Consider the following 14298-nt stretch of genomic DNA (forward strand, 5'->3'; position numbering starts at 1 on the left):
TAGGTACATGAACCTATTGACAGCTCAAGACGGGATAAAAACTCTTAAAATTGGACAACAAAGCCTAGAAGAGAAGCAGCAATATTTTAGTCAAAAGTCACAGAATGCTATTTCAGTTCAGTCTCATGTACTTAATCTATCTTCTGTTGTGGTTCGATCTCCCCAATTGAATTCTGGGATATAATATTCATCTCCAGACTTGTCCTTATGATTAAGTTGGCCATTTTCTTAGTTTTCAAACTCTTATTTCTGTGTGACTACATTTAATTTTCTTGACATAGAACTCCCTTGAGGACTTCTTGGAAATCTGGTCTGGTGCTGGTAAATCCTTTCAGGTTTTGTTTATCTGAGAATGTTCTTGTCTTTTCTTCCCACATGAAAGATAGTCTTGCTGGGTACAGTATTCTTAGCTGAAATTGCTTTTCTCTTAGCACTTTTAATATATTTTCCCATTCTGTCCTTGCTTGCATTGTTTCCAATGAGAGGTCTGCTATTAGTCTGATGGGATATCCTTTGCAGGTAACTTGACGTTTCTTGCAATTTTTAGTATCTTGTCTTTGTCTATGATTTTGGTCAGTCTGTCTATAATGTGTCTTGGAGAAGATCTTATTGGGTTGATTATATATGGGGACCTTTGTATTTCTTGGGACTCGATCTTTGAGTGACTCTCTAGGTTTGGAAAGTTTTCTTGCAGGATGTCATGAAATAGATTATCAGTACCCTTATTAGTCTCTTCACCTTCTGGGATGACAATTATCCGGATGTTTGCACGTTTGATGGTATCGAGTATTTCTTGTATATTATTCTCAAATTTTTGGGTAATTTTCTCGGTCTCCGCAGTGGACTTTTCTAGGCCAGCAATTTTCTCTTCTACATCTGAGATTCTATTTTCTGTATGATTTAATATGCTTTTAATAATTTCAAAAGAGATTTTTACTTCCTGTATTATAGTCTTCATCTCTAACAGTTCCATTTGATTATTTTATAAAGTGTATAATTCCTCTTTTAGATCTTGCAAGAATTTCCTCACCTCCCAGAACTTACCAGCTCCTTTCTCCTTATTCTTCTACACTTCATTGTCTCTCTTCTCTTCCATCTCTGTTAGCTTTGCCATTATGAATGTTCTGAATTCTTTATCAGACATTTCCATGATTTCCATTGAACTGTCTGTGGATGAAGAGGAGTTATTCTTTTCCCTTGGAGGAGGGGTATTTTCTTGCTTTCCCATATTTCCTGTGGTCCTGCAGTGATTTCTAGTTATCTGATGGAAAGTGTGTTTCTTCCCAAACTTAAAGTTCAATCTGAGCATCCAGGAGCATGCAGAAAAGGAAGGAGAGAGAGAGAGACAACAGCAACAAAAACAACCAAGAAATGGAAAAAAAGAGAATTAAAAAATTCAAAAAAAACTTTAAAAATTATCTATTTTTTTAAAAAAGCAAAAATTAGAAAACCACACAGCGTGCAAGTGCACCACACAATATCACTAGTTCTCAGAAGCCATGAAGGTGTCTTCTGAGGCCTGCTCCCTTGCCTCTCCCTGAGTTGGGAGGAGAGGGGATTATTAACAAGATAAAGGGAGAGGAGGGGCTGAAAGCCCAGAAAATGCTTCACCTTAAAAATTTTTTAAAAGGAAAAATTACAGAAAAAAAAAAATGAGAAGACAGAGACAGAGGTAGAGAGAGGCAGAGGCAGAGGCAGAGAGAAGGCGTGAGAGAGCTCGTACCACTAGAGTTGTGGGCTAGAGGCTGAATTATCAGTAGAAAATTTTCATTTCTTTTTTCCCTGAAATCGCTAGTTCTCAGGAGCCATGAAGGTGTCTTCAACATTTCTTTTAAATTTCTAAGATACAGTTGGCCCACGCTTTCATAGGCAAATGTCCACTGCATGTTACAAAGTGCTAAGACTTTTTCAGGTTCATTTATGTTATTTTTTTTGCCTTTTCCAAAACAAATGCAATTGACAAAAAGCCCATAGAAGTACTGGTATGAAGAAGATGGGAATCTTAAGTTTGGGGAATAACTAAGTTTTCTGAAATATCAAAAAAGTTTATTAGTACATTAACAAGTCAATTTTCTAACAAACTGAGTAGGGCTCACAATGAATAGGACACCTAACATTGATGAAAACTGAACAGGATATTAAATAGTCATGAAGATGTCGAGAAGAAACTGGGTTAAAAGGCACAGCAAGAACTATCTACTGCTGGAAACTATATTCATTGATTATTTACACAAAACTTTTAGGAGAAAATAACACTGTTTTAAGTAGCATGACTGTAAACTTCATTTTTCTTATCCCCTTCTTACTGTAAAATGTCTTGTTTTAAGAAGGTTCCCTAAGTAATAGCACTATATTCCTGAACCAACTAGATGATCACAGTACATCCACAGGAAGTCAAATCAAAGAACTAGCAGTGCAGATTAAGTCTAGCAAAGCCTCCATTTGCTCAACTACAAAATGGGGATAATAGCAGTACTTAAGTCCATAGGATGGTTGTGAGAAGGGTTACTAAAAGGTAGACAGCATATATTATTATGTATATAAATTTTACAGGAGGTTTTCTATGCTTTTTCTTCATATACAATTAAGGAGCAATGAAAGATCAGATAAGAATGAAGACACAATTTGCGTGCTTCTTTTTTCTAAAATTTTGTCAGAAGGCATATGTGCTCACTGACAGACAATGAGAGTGTGAATGCACTCTTCATGGAGGATGGCTACGTGGCAATACTTTCTCCTCCATTTCTTCTTCCTCTGGGGTTTTGGGCACTCATACACATGCGGTTGACATGTTTCTCAAGCCCCCAGATCCAGAACTGAGATCAGTAGTCAGTCATGTAGGAACCACCATGCCACAGGCTGGCCCTATAATTTGTGTGTTCCTATTGCAGACAAAAAGCTCTATGGCAGTGGAAAAGAATTTAAGAAAACAGAGCAAAAGGGCAATGTACACGATGGAGAAGAAAAAAGGAATCAATGAAGATGCTAGGTAGAGCTTTGTGGGGAGGGAGGATTGGAAAGAAGAGAAACTAAATCCAATGGATTTCAAAGACAAGCAGTTTTTAGTACAGAAATGTAATTTTATTTTATTTATAGGTCAAAAACCAAAAATATGATAACTTTGAAAGTTTAAAGGAGCTGGGACCAGAAGTTAGAGTAATGGCTATGTTACTGGACTCCCATGTAGTCAATTGTGAGTCCTGGATCGGGTGGCTTAAACTCATGCTGGGCACGTGTGCATGCAGGCCCAGGATCCTAAGAGAATGGAGGAGAAGGGATTGCGGCCTGGCCATACCCCCGAGAGTGATTTCTCGCTTTCTGTCTCTCTCTGTCTTTCTGGCGAGCACACATGCCCTATAGCAAAAACCTCTTCAAAAAATAGAAAAAAAGAAAGTTAAAGGAATTATCATTGTTGTGGTTGCCATTAATATATAATATAATGTGGTATAATATTTTCCATAATATTCTTGGAATGTATTTTTAAGTAAGATTGTAATGTCTTTTTAAATTTGTAACCAAGAAGGCATTCTGAGTATACAGGGTTAGAGTAACTGATTTATAAACATACCTGAAAAGAGGTCTCTGAGATAAACAGACATAAGTTGAGAAAAGAGAGGATAAAACTATGGTATCTTGGGGACAGCAGGTGGGATACTGGCTAAGGTGCTATACTCCCATATGCCAACCACGGTTTGTGATCCAGGTCTTGAAAATCATGCTGGTACATGTGCACGTGTGTCCAAAAAATCTCAGGAAGAGAATGGAGGAGAAGGGATTGTAGCATCGCCATCCCTCACAGGGAGTGATTTCTCACTTTCCTTCTCATCGTCTGTCTCTGTCTCTCTCTGGTGAGCACACAAGCCCTGTGGCAAAAACCCTAAAAAAAAAGGTATCTTATTAATTCCACTGTAAATTCATCATGAACAAGGCTTGAATCAGGAGTTTATGCATATGTGTTTAAGTGTGTATGTGCAATCATGTCCAATATTTCTGTCAATGATAGACTGCATGTATGACAGTAGTCTCATACAGGCTATACTGTCAATATATAGTTTAGATGTGTAGTAGGCTATACCACCTGTTTGAAATTCACATAATGACAAAATCACCTAATGATACTCTCAGAATATATCCCTGGCATTAAGCAACACAGGAATGTACTACATACATGGGGACTTTTAAAATGTTTATGGAAAAATGGAATTAAAATATGATTTTATTTTGGTGCAAAAATATTTTTGAAATTCATGTATAGTTTTTTCCTAATACACATTTTACATAAACTTTCTGAAGATCCCATATATATAGTATCTTTTAAAAAAACTATTTAATTTTATCCATTCATTCATGTATTTTAAGTTGACCAGAGAGAGAGAAGGAAAGTGAGAAAGCAAATCACCAGGTCCGGGACTCAAACCGTGGTCAGATATGTGGGAGTGTCCAGTGCCTTATCCACCACGCCACCAGCCGATTCCATTATATCTTTTTTAAATCTTTTTTTTTAATGCAGTTGGAGAAAAAAGTAGAAAAGGCAAAAACAATTCTTGATTGGATTAAAGGCACTTTTAAAAAACCCTTCTCTTAATTTTTATAAATAAGAAATAGTAAATAACATCAATATTTCTTTTCTGATTATTTAATACATAGCACAGAAGTTGATATAAAGGTACAGAAGTTTTGGGGACCAGCTGTTAGCGTAATGACTATGTCACTGGACTCCCACGTAGTCGACCGCGGTTCGCGTCCCGGACCCAGTGGCTTACCCTCATGCCGGGCGTGTGTGCGTGCGTGCCCAAGATCCTGAAAGGAGAATGGAGGAGAAGGGATTGTGGCATGGCCATCCCCCCTGGGGGGTGATTTCCTGCTTTCTGTCTCTCTGTCTCTCTGGCGAGCGTACGCGCCCTATAGCAAAAACCTCTCCAAAAAAAAAAAAAAAAGGAACAGAAGTTTTAATGAAAATGTAGAAGATAAAAACTGCTGACTATAGAGTCACATTAACCAAGATTGAATTTTAACTCTACTCATTTCTGGCTTTGTGAACAAATGACATGTCTCACTGTAACTTAATGTCCTTTTACAAATGAGGATCATAATAGTATCTAGCACATGGGGTTATTATAAGAGTTAATCCATGAGTACCTGACATGGTATGCATGTAATAAAAGCCAATTATTGTAAATATTAAATAGCTGTCTTAGTCGTAAAGGGTTAGCATTCAAGGAGTCCTAGGTAATGGTTTCATCCAGGCAAAGGTTGAGACTTAAATAAATATTAGCATATTTGACAAGGAAAAAATAGTTTGGGCTATAAAGATTATTTGAGTCATGCTGTGACAACTTCTGTTACTCATCCGCCCAACCTTCCATAAGATCTTTATGATAATCAGTCCTGGTGGTCACATGGCCCCAGTTCTGTCTCTGACCAGAATAAAAACTCCCTTCCCGCTTTATCCTACCTTGACATGGGAAAGCATAATGCTGATGAAAATGGTTTCCTGGTTCCTGCAGAAAAGCTTCAATCTTCCTTATCCATACTTCTATCCTTATCAGGACTGAAGACAGTTGAATTCTGGTGGGAAAGAGAGCTAGCTGACAAGATTTCTAATAGCTCACACTCTTAGGCAGCCCATGAGAGAATGGATTGGGTGGCTTTTGCCTAAGAACCTTGTCAAGAGGCATGTGGTTCACACAGTCAAGGTCATTGTTAAGTCACTGCTTGGGTGTTAACCTTACCACTGAACCCCAGCGCCTAGCCTACTGTACAGCCTGGAATAGATACTAGCAGAAATGGACTAAAATTAGTCTCTTTGAACGTCTTCCCCACTTTCCTGCTTAAACTGAAGACTTACTCTCCTATATTTCCTCACTATAGTATGTCTCTGACATAGAGTCCATTTTTTTTCTCACACCCCCCACAGGATATGGGGAAGACATCCCTCTTGCTCCCTTTGCTGCTTCCAAACCATTTCTCCTCTTTCAAAAACCCAGTTCCTTTGAGGTTTTTGTCAAATGGCTATAACACCCTGTATCAATCAGTGTCTCTAGATATAGATGGCATACTCATATTATTAATCTGAGGATGTTTTTTTCTTTTAAGTAATTATTTTATTTGCATTTATCTATTTATTTATTCATTCATTCATTCATTCATTCATTTAAATTTGACCAGAGTAAGGGAGACAGAGAGAGAGAGAGAGAGAGGGAAAGTGAGAAAGCAAGCTGCCAAGTCCAGGACTCAAACCACAGTCGGCTATGTGGGACTCCAGCACCCCAACCACCATGCCACCTGCTGGCACCCTGAGGATGATTTTTAAAGGTGACTAATACAAAGGTGTGAATGAGGTGGTGAAAGCACAAAGGATAGGCAGTAACTCAGGGCTAGTAACAATGGAGTTGGTACTGCTCCTAAGCCTGAAGGAACACAAGAAAAGTGTAGAAACTCAGAAGAAGAGACAGATAAAAGGCTATGAAAAGAGTAGAGACCATTAGTTCAAGGGTGTAGTCTTCCCTTTGTCAGATCTTCTGAAGATCTTTGTTGGTTAAACCCAACCAGAACCAAAGGGCAAGAAAACCTATTGATTTAGTCCATAGGTTTCGGCTAACATGGCACTTAGTGGCCTAGAGAAGCACAGAGACTAGAGAAACAAATGGAAGACATGCAGTAATACCCAATGCTCTTTCTGATTGTTATCTTCTTCTAATCTCTTAAGTCTTTTAAAACTTCAACTCCTGGGAACCAGCAGTTAGCGTAATGGCTATGTTGTTGGAATCCCACATAGTCGACCGCGGTTCGCGTCCTGGACCCGGTGGCTTAAAACTCACGCCAGGCGCGTGTGCGTGTGTGCCCAAGATCCTGAGAGGAGAATGGAGAAGGGATTGTGGTGTGACCATCCCCTCTGGGGGGTGATTTCTCGCTTTCTGTCTCTGTAATGTCTCTCTCTGTCTGTCTGGCGTGTGCACGCACCCTATAGTAAAAATCTCTCAAAAAAACAAAACAAAAACTTCAACTCCTAGCTCATTATCTTCCTTTCTACCCCTCAGTGACTTCAGCCTCCATGTAGTGGTCTCCTGTGATCTTTATCATTCATTCCCATAATCATACCCTAAATACTATCACCAGCAACAACACAATATTGACTTCAAGCATTCCATTCTCTGGCCATCACCTCTTATCTCTATAGCTCACTTATTCTAGTTCTTTCATTACAATTTTTCAACCTTCTTAAAGCCTCTAATCCACTGATCCTACCACTCTTCCACTGTTCATCCATCTCCTACCTTCACTCTCTTGCCTTTACTTTTCATTATGTCCACAGGAATTCCACAAACCCAACTTGAAAAGAATCTTCTTTTTGTTTTTACTTGTCAAAAATCTAACTCTTGGGCCACTTGGTGGCATGGCAGTTAGGCTGCTAGGCAAGTGTGTGTACACGCTCAACATCTGAAAGGAGAAATGGAGGCAAGGGAATTGCAGCATTTTCATTCCCACACCGGGCGTGCTTTCTCACTTCTCTCTCCATCTCTCTCTGGTGAGTACACACACCCTCTAAGTAATTAAAAACAAAAACTTAATCTAACTTTAGTTAAAGCCTTTTCCTGTGTGTGTGTGTGTGTGAGGAAGTGACACATAAAATTATGCTGACTGGTTTCTCTGTGTATTTGTTATGACAGGCTTCAAATGGGCATTTTAATCTGCTCAGAAATCCTGCACTGGTGCTGGCGAGTGTGCTGATTGTTCTTCAAGATGATTATTTCATACTTTCTCCCATACTCTATACTTCCAGTCTTCATACTCTTTTCTATTTTTAACCAATTCTACAGCCTTACACTCTTCTAGAAACTTTCCTGTATCTTCATCCTCTTACCTGCATCCATCCTGCTACCAGGGAATAAGGGTCACTCCTCCTATCAAAGTCCAACCTCTCCGTTCATGCTTTATATTCCAACTCCTTTCATTGTTTTTAGAAATGTATTCCTCTTTTCATTCTCCTTCCATCCTGTGCCAATTTTCACTACTGAACCTTTTTAACATCAACATTCTCCTTCCATCCTATATCATTGTCCTCTATTGGATCTTTTTAACATCAACCAAGCAACTCCCATTGTAAAAAAAAAGAAAAAAAAGGGTTTGCATGATTACAAAATCTCCCCTATCTCCCACTCAATTTATTCTATCCTTTTCAAAGAAAACAGCTTGAAATGATTGTCTACAGAGTCTGTCTGCTTTTCTTTTCTTTCCCTTTTTTTTAATTGTCAGAGAACTTGTGTACTTGCCAGAGAAAGATGGAGTGGAAAAAGCACCCTACAATTGTGCATACCACAATTCCATTTCTTCTATTTCTCCATCCTGCTGGGATCTGGAGCATACACACACATGCATACCCAGCACATTCTCAAGCTGTCAGACGGAGATTCAAACCACGTTAAGCCATGTGAAATCTGGCTTACTTAACTGCTGGGCTATGGGGCTGGCCCTGTCTGCTTTTATTTCCTATTCTCTCTTCTGTTCATATCCATCTGCCTTCTATCACTACCATGCCATACAATGCTGTGGTAAAGATTTCCAGTGACAAACTTGTTCCCTAGTCATCTGATTCCACTGGTCAGCAGCATATATGACATAGCTGACTTGCATGCTCATTCTTGAAACAGTTTTCTTTGTAAGTGTTTTTCTATTTTTTTATTTATTTTTTAGGGTTTTGCCATAGGGCGTGTACACTTCCCAGAGAGATAGAGAGAGGAAAAGTAAGAAATCATCCCCCAGAGAGATGGCCACACCACAATTCATTCTTCTCTAGAGATTTTGAGAATGCATATAGGTGCGCCAGTCCAGGACTTGAACCATCCTTGGCTATGTAGGAGTTCAGGCCCTTAACCACCATGCCACCTGCTGGCTCCACCTTCATTAGTTTTTATGGATATCATTCTTTCCTGATTTTCCTCTTATCTCCCTGACTTTCCCTTCTCCATCTTTTTCATTGTCCAGTCTCCTCTACTAGATGTTTACTTGTTAGTGACCCAGACTCTCAACTATCCTGGACTGTCCAACACAGTACTCATTAGCCATATGTCCATTTAAATTCAAAATAATTTAAATGAAATAAAGGTAAAATTCAGTTTCTCAATCATACTAGCCATCTTTCAAGTGTTCAGTAGGCATATGCAGACTGTAAATAACACAGATATAAACTATTTCTATCATTGCAGACAGTTCTATTGAGCAAGACTAATCCAAACTTCCTCCTTAGGTGCTCTCACCCAGCCCCATGCTTTAAATACAATGTGTATGTTAATGAACTCTAAACTTAGACCTCTAGATCTGACTTAAGCTTTAAGTCTGCACATAAAACTGCCTGCTTGACATAAACTCTTGACTGCTAAACTAGCTACTTAAAATAAACTCCAAAACAGAATATTTCATTTTCATCTTCTCCAATTCATCTGTTCTCAGCAAATGATACCATCTAACCAGTTTTGAAGACAAAATCATCTTGATTCCTCTTCTTTCTTCACTCCCAATCCATCAACAACTTTTATTGAATCTAACCATAAAAAGTGTCTCAAATCTGCCTTCTTGTACTTCCACTGTCACCTCACTGGTCTAAGGTTCTGGTCTGGGCTACTTATGTCCTACTTATTTGACAACCTTTGCTCCTAAAACTGTGTCTGCTACATAGCATATACTCATTATTGTATGGAAAAAAATAACAATTACAATCCTATGGAGTAGTGCAAAATAATCTGAACTTGTAAAAACACTTTTAAAATATGCATGAATAATAGATATTTGTCATAGAAATGTTAGAAAATAGATTTTAAAATATAATAAAAATCACATTCTAGGGCAGAATTTACTTAAGATTGGCTATGGGCTGCATGTAATTGTTTATTTTGTCAGCTATTCATATCTTTTTCATGCTTTTCATAGCAAGATAGCTTACCTCTAGGAATCTGTTATCTGCATTGTCAGTATAACTCATGGTCCCAAGAGAAATTAAAAAATAATAATAATAATTGGGCCCAGCAGATGACATAATGGTAATGTTGCTGGACTCCCACATAGCTGATCACGGTTCAAGTCCTGGATCCAGTGACTTACAACTCATGCCGGGCATATATGTATGTGTGCCCACAATCCCAAGAGGAGAATGGAAGAGAAGGGATTGTAGGATGACCATCCTCCCTGGGGAGTGATTTCTTGCTTTCTGTCTCTATCTCTCTCTGTCTCTCTGGTGAGTGCACACCCTATGGTAAAACTTCTGACCAAAAAATTTGTTTATTTTTGTTATTATTTTTGATTTGCTATAGGGCATGTATGCTCACCAGAGAGAGACAAAGAGACTGAGAGAGAGAGAAAGAAGGTGAGAAAGCAACCCACCAGGCCCAGGGATTTGAACTGTGGTCAGTCATGTGGGAGTCCCACATCTTAACCACTATGCCACCTACTGGCCCCCCCCAAAGAAATATCAATAGCTGCTGCTTCTCACTTGGCCTTAACTTTTCTGATTAATAAATTTTTTAAAGATTTTATTTAACTTTATTGATTTATTTTAATTTGACTAGACAGGGACACAGAGAGAGAGAGAAAGTGAGAAAGCAAGCCACCAGTTCCAAGACTACAACTGTGGTTGGCCATGTGGGTATCCAGCACCCTTAACCACCATGCCAGCTGCCAACCCCTGATTAATACAATTTGACTTCTGATTATCTACACTTTCTCTGTCATAGCCCAAGACTCAGATTACCCAATAGACATATTTGTTTAGGAATTCTTAACTTTGTTCTGGTCCCTGCCTGCCACCGAGCCCTTCCCTGCAGTCCTTAACTTCCTTAACTGGAAAATTTAACAGTCTGACCCTCACCTTTATTCTGAATTACTCTACCAATAACTCCAGCGTCTGCTTCTCCACCCTCTTTGATTTTCTCAAGTGCCCCCATTCATTATAGCTGCATACCCAAATATGATCAAACTGATTTTTCTTACAGTTATAGGTAATTACAGTAGTGAGAGGATCAGATAATAGAAAATACAAGAATGTCCTTTAACTATTACATTTTCTGTAATCCTAGTTTGGGGCCTAGAGCTGTATAACTATTATATACCTGACATTTGCATTCCAGCCATCAGTTTATAAAGCCATTTTAGTCACATAACCTTTTGTTTGGCTACCCAACAGCCCTCCCTATGAACTTCCTCCTTTCCAAGAGAATGCCGATTGTGTTCAGTATCCACTCTGCCCCCAATGGCTCTGTACCACAGCTCAGTTTTATGTTAAGTTCTACTCCCACTTTTACTAACTTTGGAACTGCTTTTCTTTTATACATGGCCAAGTAATATAAATGGCCAAAATGAATAAGAGGAAGTCAAATCTGCTATGAGATAGTCCAGAAAAGATTCCTTGCCCTTGGAAAGGAAAAAAAACAAACAAACAAACAAAAAAAAAAAACCACCTTTTTTTTTGACTCTGAGGATTATCCTGTGTGGATGTCATTTCTGGGCTCATCAATGGCCTCTTTTAAGTAAGAGAGGAGCAAAGCTTAGGGTGAAGCCATTGCTGGCAACGGCAGAGTGGGCAGATGAAAGAGAACGGCATCCTTGTAACATTCTTGAGCTCTTTTCCACGCTACACTGGAGGCCCTATCTTTGGGCTTCTGACAATGCACTTGTGAGTACAGGTGATTCTGATGACACCAAAATTCGAGGCACAAACTTCTAAGTTCACAACTATAAATTTTCTACACTACATAGAACTTTAGAGAAACTATTTAACTTTTTTGGAATCTATTTCTTTATCCTTAACTAGGGGAATAATATGCACTTGTGGCCTTTTTGTAAGGATGCAGGGTTAAACGGATTTGATGGAAGACTGAATATGGAATGTGCTGTGAGGTCTATTAGCCAAAAAGCAACATACCTAGAAAGTCTCCCAAACTTGCCAGCTGATAGGAATTAATACACTGGTTATGTAAGCTGATCTCACACATACCACCCAGAGATTCGGTACCTCCCTAGTGGACTCTGGCAGTCTACACTTTTTTTTTTTTTTTTTTTTTTTTGGGGTTTTTGCTCTAGGGCACCAGAAAGACAAAGAGAGACACAGAGACAGAAAGCGAGAAATCACCCTCCAGGGGAGATGGCTACGCCGAAACCCCTTCTCCTCCATTCTCCTCTTGGGATCTTGGGCATGCACACACACACACACCCGGGGTGAGTTGAAGACACCAGGTCCGGGACTCAAACTGCGGTCGACTACATGGGAGTCCAGCGACATAGCCATTACGCTAACTGCTGGTCCCGGGGGGTCTACACTTTTAAAAAACCATTCTAGGCTCCAGATAAGTGTGATCAGGAAAGTTTGAATTTAACTTTTGTTAAACTTTGGGCATCATGAACCTATGCATCACATGATTTTCAAGCCACCCGGTCTGGGACTGGAACAATGGTCAGTCGTGTGGAAATCCAGCACCTTAACCACCACATCATCTACTGGCCCTGAATTTAACTTTTATTTTTTAAAGAATTATTTTATTTAACTTTATTTATTCACTCACTTATTTTAATTTGACTAAAGAAGAACAGAGAGAGAGAGAGAAAACTGCCAGGTCTGGGACTCGAACCATGGTCGGCCATGTGAGTCCAGTGCCCTTAACCACCACATCGCCTGCCAGTCCCAAGCCCCTGAATTCAACTTTCAAAGGAATACATAATGAGAGAAAAAGGAATACATAATATAGTACTCCTATGTCCAATTTTTTTTTTTTTTAGAGAAAGTTTTGCTATAGGGCTTGTAGGTTTGCCAGAGACAGAAAGCAAGAAATCACCCTCAGGGTGGATGACCACCCCATAATCCCTTCTCCTCCAATCTCCTCTATGGAGTTTGGGTTTACACACACGGTGTGAGTTTTAAATCACCAGGTCCGGGACTTGAACTGCAGTAGTCTATATGGGAGTCCAGTGACGTAACCATTACACCATCTGCTGGTCCCCCTCTGGTTTCTAATTTTTAATTCTACATCTGAGACTATTCCACTTGGGCAAATTATTCCACCTTTCTGGACCTATTCGCATCTGTATACTTGCCCCATCTAACTGACAGATCTATGGGGAACCTAAGACAAATTGTATTTGGGATGAAGGGTTTTTTCCCAATGTAGTTGTAATATGGATTCCATAGACATAAAAAGAAGCAAAACTGACACTGGAGAAGTTAGCAGGTCATCATTTTGGCTGAGGCCATGAGGAACAAAATGGAAATGCTTTGTGATAACATTAGCTGAATACTAACTATGATATCCTGGTATTCTGAGCAATTGCTTCCACTTCCCCCGGGAGGATAGCATAACCTGGGGTGAGTAGCCTCAATCACTCCAATCACACAGTCTGAGATCTGTGAAAATGCCTAGGAAAGTTAAAAACGTGAGTATTCAGAAATACTGGAGTTTGAAGGCCCTAAATTCTACGTTCCCAAGATCCCAAGAGGAGAATGGAAGAGAAGGGGCTGCGGCATGGCCATCCCCCCTGGGGAGTGATTTCTCGTTTTCTGTCTCTTTGTCTCTCTCTGTCTGGCGAGTGCACGTGCCATATAGCAAAAACCTCTCCAAAAAATAAAAAAGAAAAAAAACCGGGGGGGGGCGGGGGGGTTAAGGTACAGCAAGTAGCCCAGAGGTCCAGGAGGCTGGATCCTGGGCCAGGAACCAGAGTGAAGCCGGGTGTGTGGTGGGTTGGGGCCCCAAATCCCAAAAGGTGAATGAAGGGATTGCCGTGTCGCCATCCTCCCGAGGGGTGATTTCTCACTCTCATTCTCTCTCGCTGTATCGCTCCGGGCCAGCGTAGACGTCCTCTAACAAACTAAGAAGTAGAAGGAAAACCAGTCAGCGATGAATGTAACGCCTCCGGTGGAATTCACAAAGTCAGGGCTCGAACACCTCCTAAGTTGGGGGTCTCGGGACCTTTAGGACGCACAGGCGGCCTGACCTCTTCAAGAGTGAAATCACACTTGCCGAGCGCTTAACTTCCCGAGAGCCGTCTTCCGTGTGCGTGGCAGTCGCACCGAGTCCGGAAGCCTAGTCTCAGGGACCCCGAAGCCCGACTTCACTCCAGGCCTGACTCCGCCCAGTTGGGCAAGCCCCGCCCAGCAGGAGGCGCAATCCTCCGCGTTTGAGGCTCCTCGGCGCCCGTAGTGGTAAACTTTGACCACCTTCCGCGGCGCCGGGGCACAGCGCGCATGCGTGTTCGCATGGTGTGCGTTCTTGCTGTGGCTGCTGCCGTTGCTGGGGCCGCCGGCCGCGCGGGCGGCGC

General features: G+C 40.4%; 1 protein-coding gene across 5 annotated transcripts in view; it reads right to left on the minus strand.

Moving 5' to 3' along the window:
• Positions 1-14141, minus strand: part of TLCD4 (TLC domain containing 4) — a 111263-nt gene extending 97122 nt beyond the window's left edge. For 2 of the 5 annotated variants that reach the window (XM_006165728.3, XM_006165729.3), the window contains exon 1: positions 5456-5694. The gene's annotated coding sequence lies outside the window, so the exon portion shown is untranslated. The other 3 variants (XM_006165726.3, XM_006165727.3, XM_014583063.2) reach the window with 3 other exon arrangements.
• Between the last annotated feature and the right edge of the window lie 157 nt (positions 14142-14298).

This window comes from Tupaia chinensis, unplaced genomic scaffold (assembly GCF_000334495.1).
Source record: "Tupaia chinensis unplaced genomic scaffold, TupChi_1.0 Scaffold144016_1, whole genome shotgun sequence".
NCBI lineage: Eukaryota > Metazoa > Chordata > Mammalia > Scandentia > Tupaiidae > Tupaia > Tupaia belangeri.